Source organism: Chanodichthys erythropterus, chromosome 8 (genome assembly GCF_024489055.1).
Source record: "Chanodichthys erythropterus isolate Z2021 chromosome 8, ASM2448905v1, whole genome shotgun sequence".
Lineage (NCBI taxonomy): Eukaryota > Metazoa > Chordata > Actinopteri > Cypriniformes > Xenocyprididae > Chanodichthys > Chanodichthys erythropterus.
In genome coordinates, this window is record NC_090228.1 from 18,160,624 (window position 1) to 18,178,220 (window position 17,597).

Below are 17,597 nucleotides of genomic sequence, written 5' to 3' on the forward strand. Positions count from 1 at the left end.
CGCTGCCCGTTAGCCAAAATCAGACATTCGCCTGCCTAATGACAATCATTTATGTCAATTAAGACAGCTTATAAACTTGAGGGCAAATTACTGTCACAACAGTAAAATGACTATAAAGACATTTTCAAAGGAAGCCATTATTGTACAAATACTGTCAGTAACTATACATAAAAACAAACTTTGAAAACAGTAAAAAAGAAAATAGACCTATAAACATGGAACATGTGTAGAGATAATCTATTTAGAGTCTGGCTTGAAACTGCCAGTTTATAGAGTTTTATCATCACTTAGGAAGTGTAGAAAGGCACTCTTTTAAAAGGGGTCATATCAGGTGATTACTTTTAACAATCTGCCTAACCATTGCAAAAGGGCCATTTACATATTCTTAAAGACATAGCAGCAAAAAAGGGTTCAGGAAGAAGTTAAAAGATTCATAAAAAAATGTTGCAAATATTTGACTAAAAATAAAAAATATATATATATATATATATATATATATATATATATATATATATATATGGGTCATTGACGAATAAGGTTTTTAAAAGTGTAAAAAAAAAAACATAAATTGAGATCTAATTAATTTTTAAGTTTTATTAAGTGTTAACAATGATATTATGTGGTTTTTATAATCAACTGACACTGTTTTTGTCATTTTTTACAAGATGGACAAAATTTGGCACCAAAAAAGTCATTTGGTTTAACCAAAATTCCAGTTTTACCGAATGACGATATTTTCAAACAATGCTAACAGGATGATAGCTAGCTAGCAAAAGGACAATCAAACATTTTATATTTAGTACAAGTTTTTAAAATATTACAACATTTTCCATGTTTTATAGTGGTTGTACCGAATGACCTGATCTTTCAGGACATGCGTATGAGCAAGTGAAAACATTCATTTTTCAAATAGTTAAAGAGAGTTAGTTAGTTAGTTAGCTTCATGACCATGTGGTCCTTTGCAGGTGTCTGAATGATGTCACATCCTGTCACATGATACTGACCGCATGACTTGATTCAAAAATATTGGTTACTCCGAATGACATCAATGAAATTCATTTTTCCAGACATTCTTTCTCATAACAAAGCAACGACTTCTACACATAATTTTTGCACGATGTTGATTTATGATGTTATAAAATCATGCCAGAATAAAAATATACATTTTAAGATATTTTAATCACAAATTAAATGGCTGCATTGGCCTTTGGACGGTTAAACCAAATGACCTTTTGACACTTCAAAATCTTTAAAATACCTTTATAAAGTAGCAAAATTTAATAAAACCTTTTGGATTCGATAAAAGAGATCTAGTTGTACTACCTTACATGCTTTGGATTTCATATATTTGTTTTTTATTATTTATATTTATTATTATGGCCTTTGGACAAAAAAAAAAAAAGACGCGTCATGTCATTGACCCATATATAAAAAATAAAAATTATTTTAAATTATATATATATAAAATTTTGTAATACTGTGAAGAACGTTGCATAAGGTCGACCAGGAACACTGAGGGTCGGTGACCCATAGAAGAGGGTCTTGAGATCAAGTGGTGGAAAAACAGAGAAAAGAAATGCTGCAAATTCCTTGCCCTTCCTGTTTATAAAGCAAATGAGAAACTCATTTAGCTTGACATAAAGGTATGTATTTACTCGAGTAAACAGGTTAGATCTTCCAACCTTTAACCTCTTGCCGTTTGCCGTGAGGGAGAGGGGCTTCATTTAAAACACCCCATCTGTGCTCATCCTCTGCTTTATTAGGAATGCATGTGCGGGTGGAAATTTTGCCTGCTGGAAAAAAAAAGACCCACAATCTATCATGTTAATACCCCTTTCCTGGCAGAGGGAACGCACAACATGTCTGCCTTAGAACTGCAGCCTATCCCACAGTCTTAACTTTCAGACTACACTTACATAACCTTTTTTTATTATTATTACTGATGGAAAAGAGTGGATCCCTATAATAAATCTAATAGTTAAAGCTTCAAAAGATCTTTTAGATTCCTATGTCTCAACAACGAGAGGTGCAGTTACAAGACAGTGTGCTTTTCTTTATAAACTGGTATATAACATAAAACTACTAATAATAATAATATTATGATTTTCTAGTTTTGAGATCATCTATATGCTAGTGAACTAAAAAAAAAACAATGATAATCAATCAGTTAAAATGTACAATCTCTCTCTTTTCGGGAAAAAAATCTAGCTCCGCTGGAACACTATTATCAGATCAACACCTAGATCCATAATAATGCATTTTATAACTTGCGTGTTACATTCTACTTTTCTCTGCATATTATTTCATCCGCTTTTAATAACTAATTCATTTTGTTTTGTGCATGATGATTCCATTTTGGAATTCACTCTAAAATATTTAACAAGAAAAGTGAGAAAAAGCTCTTTGTATCTGTGTGTTTTGACTGGTGTTGTATATTCAGGGCAGTTATGCAGTAGATTAATGGAGAGTCGAGCTGAGGGGCTCTGGATGCTCTTCCCTCCTGATGTCCTCGGCAGACTGGATTTAATGACTGTGGATTAATCAAGTATTGCATGCCCTGGCTACACAGGTTCATTAGGATGATGTATTACACCCATGGAAGGTGAAAAGTGTGCGTTCCGAGTGTGTGTGCGCGATGCAGTCAACTGTCCTTTAATCATCACAAGCCCACAGTCTCTTGGAGTGACTTAATGACTTAACCCAGAATCCCAAGATTATTCCAGGCACAGCTAAAAGCCATTTTATTTCATAAGCGCACACATTAGAATCAAATTTGGAGGGCTGCGGAGACATTTTTGGTTTAAGTGTCAAATACAGTTCCGAGTATTAATATTTCCTTCCACAAAAGCCGATATGTGAAGAGATATTGGTGCTTTCTTGATAGCCGTTCTGCCTCGTGAGTGAATGATTTGGAATCCTCTACAAAGTAATAATTTCTTTCACCAAAAAAAACAACGACATTGGATGGAAGCATATATAGCTTTCACATCAGGAGCATGCCTACAATGCCAAATGCTGCCTACTGAGGCAGAAAGATCCACCTGCAAATGTTTTTGAATGAGATTTATGATGGCAACCTTGCCTATCTCTATCCTGCACTGGACAAGAGATTAACCTCACCTGGTGAACACATATTTATGGCTTGGCCACCTCGAGAGCTCAAAATTGTGCACACACACAACCGGCTGGCAGAATCGGAGGACATGTTCTCTGGTTATTAAATTTAATCATAAACCATTTTCTGACAGCCCAGTGGCCGTGGTCCACTCAGCTCACCATATTTTTACATTTATATACACAAAAGCATGCGAGAACTGTAGTGTCTTTGCAGGTTTTCTGTTCCCCGAAGAAATAGTAATTTTTTTTTTTCCATTTCATTTCAACAGAGATTAAAGGGAAAGCGGTGTGAAACATTTAGATTGGGGACTTTCACTACACTCTGAATTGAAGGCACTAGGCGAAACTTTAACAGATATCAATTCAGGCTGCTTATGAAAGCTGAAAAATTCTGCCTCCGCAGGGAGCGTACGGAGGTAGGAAGGCAACAATGCACGTCCGAACCCAACGATCGTGTCGCATCCTGTCTACTGAGATACCTTCATCTAATCATTTTTTGAAGGCAGCACAGGTGTATGAATTGCTGCCTATGATATATTCTACTATTCATGAGCTTGTGTTTCACTGACAGTTGAGCTGAAGGATAAAATGTCATCTAAAAGTTGTCTCAGTTTGTGTGTAAATGTAGGTTTTTGCCCAATTTATTTATTTATTTATTTTTTTAAACATTGGTATTATATATATTCAATTGGTTATCACCAAGGCTATTTTTATTTTATTTTTATGGTCTTTCTGGGAGATTGACAGTGTCCTACCCCTTTTATATGTATTAGGCATTTTTTAAACAAGCAGAACAAATTGTATGCAAACCCTTGAACTGATTGCAAACATATGGACAATTAATGTATGAACTGAAATGGTTTGTTTCTATGAAAAAGAGCAGTGTGAACATATGCACTGTCTAAAATTGTATGTTTGTTAAAGTCAGATTTATTCATTTCTGGCTGAACTATTCCATTAAAGGGGTCATGAATTGAGAAATCTAATTTTCCTTGAGATATAACAGGTCATCATACTTTTGTGAGTAAAAAAGTTTTTTTACTGTGTCACTATTGCTTTGTTTCAGGTAGTTTGATATGTACAGATGTGTAAATGTCTAACCAAAATCACCAGTGATTTCTGATATGTAATGAATGATTCAAGTACAGTCAGATGTTCTTTGTCAGTAAATCAAACCATTGACCAGTGAATGGTCAACTTCACTTTGTTTCTCTTAGTAGGATGAAAATAATCTGTTATTTAAACCGTGATTAAATTATATATAGAAAGCGATCAAAGAACGCTTCCTTTACAATCGCTGGAGCTGTCAATCAAACAGCACGCCTTGTAGCTGTCAATCAAACAGCAAGAGTTTATCAGTGACTGAGTTCTGGACTCCAGCCGAAACTCCCATTAGAATCTCTTATTTAAATTATTGTGTTTGCTCTGTTAGTTATGATGAAAGCATTCATTAGTGTGCAGAAATCGAGTTACAGTGACAAGATCACTGCTTTCATGCACTCAACATCGGCTACATGCTCATCACTGCAACCTTTCATGCAACGATCTCAATATAATGCTATAAATCAACACTTTTCACGATTAGTAAACCTTGAGAACTATAATAGTAAAAACGTGCTAAAAGTTTCCGAGAGTTCTCTATGTAATACTTTTAAATTAGCTTTTTTTATATGCAAAGATGTCAGCCAATCACAGCAGTGGGCGTTTACAATGAAGCCGCACAGCAGACACGTCCCTTCAAATCAGGCCCGGAAAAATGCTTTTTATTTCTAAATTATGACCATTTTGATGTAAAAATCATACTTGTATTGTAAGTGCACCCCAAAAAACATTATAAACTAATAAAATAACACAGTTCGTGACCCCTTTAAGCTCCTGTTAGTGAACATCTTCATTAGAGGTACCTAGTTTAGGATACACTAAAAGCTGCTGAAGACCTTGGCCTCGATCAGGTTTCTACTAAGACATTTTGTTTTAACAAGTCACCACAAAAACAAATCTTCACCTCATGACGTATGTGTGGCCAAACCGCACAGTGTGTTCTCAGACAGTAAGAGCTGTCCATCTACACGTCCCCAACAGCGATTCAAGCATGCTTAACCCAGACCCACATTTGATAACAGACATGGCAGGATTGACTCCATCAGTCAGACATAAAAATAATAAAAACAGTAGGAGGAGGACAAAGTTAGGACATCAGACTTAATCTCCTGCTTATTCCGTGCCAGTTCCGAGAGAGCCGACAAGCTGTTTTTGAACATTCCAGTAGAGTTGCTTTTAGTGTAACCACGACGGTCCGCAGGGTGTATTATGAGGTTTTGAAGGAATGTTTGTGAGAGCTTATAAAGCATTCACAGCTTTGCACCGTCTCTCCTAAAATGGTAGCCTTCTTTCTGAAACAACATACTTCCAGCAAACCACTAAGGCCTTTCCTGGTTAGTCCATAAATCTTGTTTCTGAGAGAATTGTGTGCAGATTTGCAGCCTGTAAAGTTATTTCCGATTTTCAGCTCAGACCAGCCACCTCTATGTTTCTTGTGTCATTAAATCACACATTCATTTCACATTCAGTCCTAGTACATTGGGTCTGAAGACATTAATTAAAAAGGGATAGTTCACCAAAACACACACACAAAAAAATTGAAATTTACTCACCTTCAAGTAATTTCAAATGTGATTTTCTTTTTCTGTGGAACAAGAAGTGCTTTTTATATCCATGCAATGAGGTCCAAAGTTGTTTGGGACCCCATTAACTCCAAAACATAATTCAAAATTTATTCATGTTCCAAAGAATAAAGAAAGTCATAAAGGTTTGGATTAACATGAGGGTGAGTAAAGGATGTCAATTTTAATTTTGCCATGAACTATTCTTTTAGGTAATGAAAGACTGATTGAGAGTTAATGGAAGGGGGATTGGAGAAAAAAAGGGAACGTGTAAATGGGGTTTTCATTGAGGTTATAAAAACAAACATCTCCTCTAAGCAATTTCAGAGTTACAGTTCTCTCTGCTGTCCGTTCGGGTTATTCAAATGCAAAGAGCGGCCATTTTATTCAACAGCCTATCCACAGACTGATGCAATTATTTGAAAGCCTGAACTGAATTTCAAGACTCTCTGGTTGCAAAACTTTAAATGGTTGTAGTAGACTAAATTCAACTCAAGCCACTCACAAGGAGACAAAAAGTAATCTGATTTTATCACTGTGACTCTACTTTTTTTAATAAAAAACATCTAGCGTGTCAAACTCCAGAAATGTCCCATCATTTGTACAATCTGATCCAGATTATGGTGTGACTCACTTTAACACTAGAAGTCCCAGAGAGCAGCCATTTGGCTTTTCTACCTATAAAACCCGCAGGACAGCCGATGGGCTGGAAGTCTTTAGGCTAATATCCTTAATCAGCTGTGAACAGTTGCTTTTGTTATGTAAACAATGTGGGGCCATGCTGAGACACTTCAAGGAAACTTGTGTTTCACTTTGCCATCTTAGGGAGAAATCAACACACATGTTTTTTTTTCCTTTGTTGCTGAGATTGATAAAAATAGTACACAATAAAATAAAGAAACCAACCATTTGTACACATATTTACAAATAATATTAAAAAGTGAGTGAGTACATTCCAGCAATCACTCACAATCCTGGCACTGCCTGGCAATATATTATAAATACATTTTGTATATATTCATTATATATTAATCTTATATTTGAAATACATCATAAGTCCATTTTTAAAAGTGTTTGAAAGATGGGTTCATGTGTACTACAAGTGGTAAGTAAATAAATTTTTCTATACAGAGATAGTATGTTAAAAGCACATTAGTTCAAATTCATGGTGTCTCAAAATAGCTTAGTTGAGTACACTTAGATGTTCTTAAGCTTATCTTAAGAAGTACTAAAGAAGAGCTTTTAGTATATTAAGTACAAAATAAGTGCACGGAAATAGAGCACTGTACATTATGGAAGTGTAAAAGTGTACTAAAATAAAGTGTATTTTACTGCACTTTTTTTTTCACCTGGGTAGACACTCCAACACTTTCCGTTTGCATTAAGATTATTTTTATTACCACACTGGCAGATATTGATCATTTTACTTAAGTAAAATGCACTTAATTTAGATCCCCCCAGGAAACAAGACTAAATATCATATATAATTTTCTCATATAGAAAATCCATGTTGATTTAAGATTTTTTTTTAAATTTACTTGAAATAGGATAAAAAAAATACTTAGTATGAAAAGCATTTTTTCAGTGTGAATGAGTGAGTTAACTTTTTAAACATCACTTGCACTCCCTCATTTCAGGGTTAACATACTCAAGAGTTTTCACTTAACCTCCTTTCTGAAACCGGCCCATGGTCAATCAAGTTCTCTGCTTTTAGCAGCCCTCCCTCCCCCACACATACAAACAAGCCACCAGCAACCATTCACACACACACCCCCAACCCCCAGATTGCTCAGGTAATGACCATATTTACACATGAATTGATGCTAATGATAGCCAAAAGACTAGCCAGTTAGCATCCACTTGGCTAAAGGAGGGTTACAAATCTCTGGGACTTCTAGTGTTAAAGCAATTTATTTTGCTTTATAACCTCAATACTTTTTAACGTAGTAGTTCATCTAAAAATGATTATGCAAGAAACACAAAAAGAGTTTAACTAGCAGAATTTCCAAGCAGTTTTCTTGCACACAATGAAAGCCAATGGTTCTCGATCTCGTTTTCCCAGTTCCCGGTCCCCAATTTCGTTAAATGGAAAAGAGTAGCTTGGACATCATTCTAAATATCTCCTTTTATGTTCCTCAGAAGAAAGAATGTCATGCAGATTTGGAACAACAAGAGGTTGAGTTACTTTAATTCTGGTCTTTAAGGCTTTAACATCTTTTCAGCACTCTGATACTGACCTTATATATTCTTCATGGCGCTACAGAGACGATTGACAGTCAGAAAACCTCTTTGCAACAACCAATAAAAATAGTGCAAAATATTATGAACGCAGGAAATTTGCTGATCACAAGCTCCGCTCTGTAATTTTCCAGTCATATGGAGAATTGGCTAATTACATGCCTCCAATTCCTCACGCCTAATGGCTGCTTGATGTTTTGCTATATTTGTCACATAGAAGATGCACATTACATGGATCATGAAACAACCAGGGTTCTGAAGTAAACCTGAGACTAGTGCATTCAACATAATATTCAGTGAAATTTCACCAGCCACAGTGGGCTGTGACAAAAGCGTTTACAACTACATAACACATTTGTTCAACTGCTTGAACAAACATAGCCCAAATGCTCGTTATTACAAAGTAAGAGTCTTCATGACTGCAGGAAGCCATACATATCACTGCAAATTCCTTACAGCACCCTTCCACGGCTATAAGAGCATAGTTATGGTCAACCAGAGTTCATTCTGAATCAGCTGGTTTCTCATTCCTCCTCAGGGACTAGAAGAGGGCATTTGGTGTTAAATAACCCTTGAAGGGACTACTGACCAGGCTATCTCGCTACATTTAACCAAACACAAGTCCTCCTGATGTGGCAGCAAACACAGAGAGACTGCATTTCCATTACCGACTTCACTGTTTATTTTCGCCCATGTTTGACTAGGGAGGTGAGTGTTCAGTCACTACAAACAGAATAGGTGTCAACAGCATTCAGTCTCTGAAATATGTGACTTCAAGCAGTATTAAAGACACATTCTGTGTTTGTCTAATTCGCCAAACAGGAAAATCTAACAAATTCTTTAAAGATGGTTGATATGACAATTAATAGCTTTAAAGAAAAATATGTTTAACATCTGCTTTTACGTAGTGCCGCAAAAAAAGCTCAATATCTTCAACCAGTGGTTGAATGAACTTTCGCTGTTGTTCGTTTCACTCAAACTATCCTTGTTAACATTACTTAACGTAACTACGTGAACTTAATTTAACTGAGTTGTTTCTACTAAAAATGAGTATAGTCAGCTTTACTTAGTAAGTGTTTGTTCAGTCAACTTAACGTTGCTGAGTAAAATGCACAAATTTTCTAGGCAATGGATCCATAGTTCCCAGCGTGTTTTGAAAGGGACTGCATTAGTAAATGTAGGGAGTAAAGTGTTATTTTAATTTTTTTTTTTTTTTTTGTAAAGGGAAAGATGTTGTTAGTTTGTGTTAGTGTTTAATGTTCAGTTATGTTGGACATTTAGAGGAGTTTGTGTAATGGATTTTTTAATTTTTACCATTACGCAAAAGAGTGGTGCCTGTGTTTAGGCTGTGAGCGCTCCTATACACATGTTTATAGGACGGAATTCCTGCAAACTCAAATAAATTGAGTTTGTTCAATAAGTTATTTTTGTCAATAAATGTGTTCAACCTTAAGTAATAAACTTTTATAAACTTAAGATAACATTAAGTAAACTGTACATATAAATATTACATAACAGTGACAAATTCAAATGATTTGTTTTTACTCAAAGAAATTGTCAGCTTTTCTTGAATTTCTTTTGTTCATTCAACTAAATTGTTATTTGTACAAATTACTCAATATTGTTGCGTGAAACCAATTGACACTGCTTTTTATATCCAACAATTCAGTGGTTCAACAGATCACAAAACTCAAGGTTTAGATCATATTATGGTTTTTGAGTCATGGTGGTAAGGTCAACCCGATCTCATGACAGAACATAACTACTTTACAAGATGGCAATTTTGAATGAATTTGTTTGATTCGTAAAAAAAAAAAAAAAAAGCACGCTTTTGAGAAAAAAGTAAACAACAAGGTCCACCCCTGAATGAATGAACATGAATGCTGGGCAAGCTTTGCAAGGTCTATGCTAGCAGCAGGAAGCAGAACTGCCGTTTAGTCAATCGCCATGACCTCTTATCTTCTTTTAATCATTTAGATGGCAAATACTGCTTTGTCACTGTGTTATGGTTTCAGGCTTCTCATTTGCGGTTTTTCAGTTCTGAACAGGCCTGCTCTTCTGGTTTCAGTAGCTGCCAGTAGTTGTGCTTCACACTGAGCACAGCAGCATGTTCTTCCCCCATAAGCACACACTTCAGTCACGCTCAGAGACCAGACCGTGCTGCAGAGAGAGGGCAGAGTGCATGCTAGCAGTGAGTCATCTAGCCCCCTCCACATTCTTTCACTTACTTTCCTTCCCCTCCCTTTTTTGGAAATTTTTTCCTATTCCTTAACTTAGTCTATTCTCTTCGTGAGTCTAATGAGCCTGACACTCAGCAGGTTTAGAGAACTGCTGACTCATGGTCCAACAGTGACCCGATAAGTGGGAGCACAAAGCAATGGGATGGGTGAATGTGTAATCCTATGATTTAATGGCCTATTGAGGAAGAGTTGACCACTTTTTGTATTCATGCTGGTTTCATATGGTTTTGAAAAAGCTTTGTACCTTTTTCAATAAAAGTTCAAGAGAAAACTTTAACCATCAAACACAGTTTTCATACATCTAGAATACATGTGAGCAGTATGCAAAGTATGCAAGTTGCGTAGGGCCCCCAAACCACCAGGGGGCCCCCTTGTTCTCAAAGGTTATTTAAGTAGCGTATCAATGTATAATGTAAACATGACGGTAATATGCGAATTAAACTTTAGAGAGTTGTGTTTTTTATTTATTTTATTTAAAACTTAATGATTTATACTTATTTAATTACTGTTTTGGACATCATGGAGTGCAGCAGGTAATGACAAGCATTTTGACATATGGCTATGGCTTCCAAATTAAGCGGTCAGTCCGGAACAGAAAAAAATTAAAGAAAAAGCGTCAGGAATGTGAAGCAAAAGAACAGCAAAAATGTATGTATATTTGTAATATTATTAGTAGTCTCGACAAACCATGCAATGAATTAATTAAAAACTCAATATTAGTCTACTGTTTCATTAGAAATGACCCATGATGCAATGTAATTTTCAGTTTGTGTCAGTACATCAATAATCAGAACGTTCTTATATGCACTTTATTGTAAAATAAATAAACACATTCCTGTTCATTCGTGGAAGTTGTCATGTGACTCCTGTCAGTGCTTTAATAACAATGCCCATTAGTCTAAAGTTTGCATATTTAAAGATATTTTTAATGAATTACGAGATATAAACTCACAATTATGAGAAATAAAGTCAGAATTGCGAGTTATAAAGACAATTACATTATAAACTCACAATTGCGAGAAATAAAGTAAGAATTGGGAGATATAAACTCAGTATATTAAACAGTATAGTAAACAGTATATTTCTCACAATTGTGAGTTTATACCTCACAATTCTGACTTCATAACTCGGAATTGTAGTATAAAGTCAAAATTGTGAGATATAAACAATTCTGTGAAAAGTTTATGCAATTCTTGCAAGACTTTATAACTTTTCGGAACACACTAGGGCTGGGCGATATATTGCATGCGATTCTCACGCGCATTTCGTCAGTAAAGCCGGTTCCCTGATTACCTCTAAATCGCCATCACCTGCTTTCAAATGGAGCGGCATTTAATAGACAGAGCCGTAGTTCACGGAGAAGCCACGCAAAATCGCGTTCAGTATCGAAGATGAATCGACTTCGATACTGAACCCGATTTTGCGTGGCTTATCAGTGATCTACGGCTTTGTCTATTAAATGCCGCTCCATTTGAAAGCAGGTGATGGAGATTTAGAGGTAATCAGGGAACCGGCTTTACTGACGAAATGCGCGTGAGAATCGCATGCAATATATCGCCCAGCCCTAGAACACACCAAAAAAAACTAAGTATGTCAACGCTCAAAAATGGCCCCCCAAAAGTCTCAGACGGCACTGCATGTGTGTTCAATCATCCTAGTCACTTAAAAAAAAAATTTGTTTACTTATATTTTTCTGCACTGATCTTGACGCACAGTAATGAGGGTCTGTAAAATAGAGCAAAAACAGTAAAATTGTGAAATATTATTATAAATACTGTAATTAAAATAACTGTTTTCAATTTTAATATAATTTTAAAAATGTATTTATTCCTGTGATGGCAAAGTTGTATTTTCAGCATCATTACTCCAGTCTTCAGTGTCACATGACCCTTCAGAAATCATTGTAATATGCTGATTTGGTGCTCAAGAAACATTTATTGTCGTTATCAATGTTGTGTTGCGTAATATGTAATGGAAAGTACCATACATTTTTTTTTTTTTTTTTCAGAATTTTTGGATGAATGAAAAGTTCATAAGAATAGCATTTATTTGACAGAACTCTTTTTTAAGTATATTATATATATATATATATATATATATATATATATATATATATATATATATATATATATATATATAATAATTTTTTTTTTTTTAAGAATATTTTTTTTTTTCAGCATGAGTGCATTAAACTGATCCAAAGTGACAGCAAAAAATAAATAAATATATATATATATATATAATATATATATAATATATATATATATATATATATATATATATATATATATATATATATATATATATATATATATTTATTTATTTTTTGCTGTCACTTTGGATCAAAATATATATATATATATATAATATATATATATATATATATTTATTTATTTTTTGCTGTCACTTTGGATCAGTTTAATGCACTCATGCTGAAAAAAAAAATAAATATTCTTTAAAAAAAAAAAAAAAAAAAAAAAAAACTGACCCAAAACTTTTCAATGGTAGTGTAAGTATTTGCTTAGTTATCTTTAAATTTGTTTTAGATCATAGTCCCTTAGAAGCCAGTCTAAAACCTCCTTATACACAAAACGCTGCCAATGTAGTCACTGACCGACTGGGAAGCAAGGCAGCAAGTTTTCAGACACTTGCTAAATGGGATCTAATGTCAACCTGACCCACCCTGCTAAATGCACATCAAGTTACACAATAACACTGATGGCAAACACAAGTGTGTCTCATTTAGCCTGCCGAGTTGCTTGTTGTGTTCTTGGTCTTGGCTTTACCGCTCTCTCAGAAATCCAGAGAAAATCCCAACCCATCAAGCTGAACAGTAGGTCATTGTGTCAGTAGTGGCTCCCAATGACAAAGGCCCAACAATGAGGTAGAGATGTCTTGGCAGGGACACCCAAGCCAGTAAGACCTTACGATGCTTAAGGAAGAGAAAACCATCTGTTCACGCTTTCTTTGATTGGGTTTATCTCACCGAAAGGGACATCCATTCCCGGAGCCAATTGCATTCAGGCCTGGCTCCTTTGTGAAGCGCTCACAGGTTTTTTGGCTGCTGGTGCTGGGTTTCTTGGCTGTGGAACGCGGGTGTATTCAGAGAAGCTCAGCGCTGGGACTATTCAGGTTTCATAGAGCTATCAAAAGAGTCACAGAAACCCCTGCGACGCTGCAGCCGGTTACTGTGGGAGAATGAATGGTTACCTCGCACTGCAAGAAGCCGCGATTTTGAGTTTGAGTGTCCGGCTTTCAGCCTTACAATGCCCATTTTGCCAACTACATAACTCACATCTGACACCAAAAAAATGCTGCACATATTCAACACATTCTCATGCTTTGAAAGGATTAATGGGATATTTCACAAAGATGATGTCAAAAATGTTATAGTGACAGATCTGGATGGCAAACTGGTGGAAAAGATATTCTTAATAGATGAATTTTGAGATGCCGAGATTTATTGTTTGGCCTTTTCGGTCACACACCATCAGGTCTATCACCCTTCCTTCTACAGAGCATAAACCACTTTCTAACTGGGCAGACAAGGTGTTAAATCAGCAGACACATTCCTCTGGCAACAAACTGAGACATTCTGCTCTGAAGTATGACGTTAATCTATTCCAGAACAGAGCATTTCATTACCCCTGAACAACAGAAGACTGCAATCAAATTGTGTTATGTAACTCTAAACTTTGGGATAAACTATTTCCAATGTACACGATTTTTTTTTCTTAAGACCAAAAACATTTTTTTCTTCATCTGCAGGCCACCCACTGGCTTGCAAATGACTGGCACAAATTCCTTGTACCTTCACTCTGTTTGATTTAGTATCACTATGCAAGCTGACAAACAAGGTTGAAATTTTGAAACCAAGAATGAAATGTCAGTAGCTTTCAATTCAGAATATTACCCAAATGCATCCAGACAAAACAAAAGCAAAGAGAATATTTTACTCCTACTCTAAATTGTGGATGTGTCCTACTTTCTCAGTGCAATGAAACATTTATGAAGCTAGCTCTCAGTAGGGTAACAATTAAAGTAACGATTTAGAAAGTTGAAGATGTCAAATTTACAAAGAAAATTTCAGCATTTTATCAAAAAGCATGTTATTCCACATTTTCCACAATGTATTCAGTAGAATCAATCATAATTTTAAAGTCTTTTATAATCTGCAGGCCACCCTCAGGCTTGCAAATTGTTCTGACTGGCACAAATTCCTTGTGCCTTAAGTTTGTTCAATTTAGTATCACTTTACTATGCAAGCTGATAAACAAGGTTGGAAATTGGAAACCAAGAATGAAATCTCTTTCAATTCAGAATGAACCAACAAATAAGCCTTCCTTACATTTTTCAAGGTGATTGGAACATTTTCCATGTGCCAAATATCCCTACTGTGTACTATGTAATATGTACTATATATATTTATTGTGCAAAAGTCTTAGACCACCATTAATTAGATGTTGTTTTAGCAATGGTATAATGACCATTTATAATTATTTCTCAGTTTCTGTATTAGAATATAACCAGAATATACAGGAAATGTGTATGCAGTATTAAAAAACTTCTATAGGCTAAAGTCTATAGGTGAATGTGAACAATAGCAGGAATCTGGCTCTCTGAAATGGAACTGGACTGAAAGGCCAAGAAAACTTTCAAAATATGATGAGAAGTTTCCCAGATTTTCTTCCTTGAGAAACTGGAAGAAGTCCAGGTCACACTAAATACTGATTTTTGATTAAAGAAGCCATTTTGTTCTGAAATATTTTTATATATTTTTTTGGTGAATGACATCAAAGTACAGCGAGAGCGATTAGAGAGCAGACGGCTCTGTATGCTTTTGAATCGCTCTCTCACTGTACTTTGCCATACACCGATCGGTCTGTGTGGCGCAGAGTGAAGTTGAACACACCTAGGGCACTTTTCCACTGCATGATACGGCTCGGTATGACTCACTTTTGGGAGGGTTTCCACTGCGTACAGTACCTAGTACCTGGTACTTTTTTAGTACCACCTCGGTTGAGGTTCCAAGCGAGCCGTACCGATGCTAAAATGTGACACTGCAGATCACTGATCAGTCAGAGAGAATTGTCACTACCAGCAGCATTGGATTTGCAACACGAGACTCCAAACCCACTACATTTATACAGTCAGCAACAGTCACTGCAGTATCATTTCTTCACACAACTTTTTTATATGACTTGCTTCAAATGACCGTCACACGCAACTTGAGAAAAGAAATGTCTGTATCGTGGTCAGTAGACGAGGTGGCAGCACAACTATAACAATCGGTCTATAATCCCACCCATTTACAATAAAGTGTAGTGGAAAAGCAAACCGTGACTTACTGTGTTTCTGAATGAATCCGTATGAATGAACCATCATTTGAATAATGATCCACTCAAGACAGTGAGTTACTGCCACTTACTGGAAGTTTTATTTTTCTATTCAAAATATAATTCTAAATCATTTCATATTTTGTTATTTTTAAAACATTAATGTCATTAATTAATTTCTGTCATTGCTGCAAACTTACCACTGCACAGAGTATGAAGAATATGAAAAGCTTCGGGAGTCAGCTGTCCACAACAGTATTATTGGTTTCTTAGAGTAAAACTTTTTTAATTAGAGAAAAATTACTGAGTGCACCTTTAGTTGTAGTGCTTTCGCTTATGTCTATTGGACAAACTCAAAATCCTGGTGTATGCATAGTACAGCCATAGTCTTGAGGCCCTGTCACTGTGATTGACTGACAGTCCATACAACAACAAAGACATCCAGCTCAACCATTTCCCTTTTCATTTCCTCTGTACTTCCGGAATCTGAAGAATAACAGAAGCTAAGAATCCAGGAACATACAGCAGAGAGAAAACAAAGAGCTTTCAAAGCAAAAGGCCAGATTAGCTTTGATGTTTATATATTTAGGAAGCGACCCAAAGCCTCAAATTCCTTCAAGCTAGCTAATGAAAGGATAACAGAGCAGAACTCAATCCCGCTTTGGGATTTGATGGATTACAGGCCCAAGGGCAACATGGTGGCATAAAGCTCCTTCGGGAACCAGAGGGGCACATGTAACATCACCAACAATGAGAGCATCCCATTCTGAGGGTTTGCTTTGGCACTTCATGTGCTTGTCGTGGACTGATTGGGAACGAGGAACAGCAGACGCTACAAAAATATATCACGTTTCTTCCCCCAGCCACCAGAAATTATAGTTTGCTGCAGAGATTACATCTGTGTGGTGAGGAGTCAACCGCTTGCTGGGACGACAGTGGGCTGAAGAGAGCAGCCAAACTGCGCAGTCTACGAAAGCTATGCCGATAACAGTGCACAGTAGTATTGCAGTTATCGGACCGTGGTTGTCGGGCTGGACTAACGCCAATGTGAGCGTCTGTGTTTTGGGGTTTTGAGGCCTGTTATTGCAGAACTGCTGGAAAGTTGCTCTGAAACAGACTGTACGGCAATGAAACGTCATTGACCTCTCAAACCTGAAATGCATAAATGAGAAAACCAGCAAAAACCAGCCTCAGACCTCACAGGAACACAATATCCAGACAAGTTATCTCTGGGAAACAAATTAGCTTTGCTGTTTTTTAAAAGAAATGTATGTAATGTGACTAAGAGATGATAATCAGAGGGTTTGGATTTCCATACTGAACCACCAAGCAAGGAGCTTTCTGCAACATAACCTGACCAAAAAAAAAAAAAAAAAAAAAAAGAGCAAAGAGGATATTTTAGTTGTACTCTACAATGTGTCCTACTTTCTGAGGGCAATGAAAGATTTATGAAGCTAGCTCTCAGTAGGGTGGCAACTAAAGTTTGATTTAGAAAATTGAAGATTTTCAAGAATTGAAGGTTTCATTAAAAAGCATATTATTCAACATTTTTTATTTTTCCCAATGTTTTCAGTTTAATCAATCAACCAATTTTATAGCAACATAAAACTATACACTTATACTCATATAAAGTTCTTTGGATATCTTGAGACTTACTCTAATTCTATCATCTCTGTCATTTTTTTTAAATGGGCTTTCTCTGTAAAATAACATCACTAATGAAGATTGCGTGAACCAATTCTTTACTAATTCTAAATAGTTTTTATTGGAGGGGTTGCACCGTATGAAGATTTAACTCACAAAATGGCATTACTCATGATTAAGTTATATGTACACTGTAAAAAATGCTGGGTTAAAAACAACCCAAGTTGGGTTGAAAAAGGACAAATCCAGCAATTGGGTTGTTTTAACCCAGTGGTTGGGTTAAATGTTTACTATTAATATATGGCTGGCTTAAAGTGTAACCAAAATAGGTTGGAAATTAAAAATCAGACACAATCACT

The 17,597-nt window shown here is 35.8% G+C and overlaps 1 protein-coding gene across 1 annotated transcript in view; it reads right to left on the reverse strand.

Moving 5' to 3' along the window:
• The window catches only part of pawr (PRKC, apoptosis, WT1, regulator), an 83,811-nt gene that overhangs the window by 31,202 nt on the left and 35,012 nt on the right, over nucleotides 1-17,597 (reverse strand). The window lies entirely within an intron of this gene.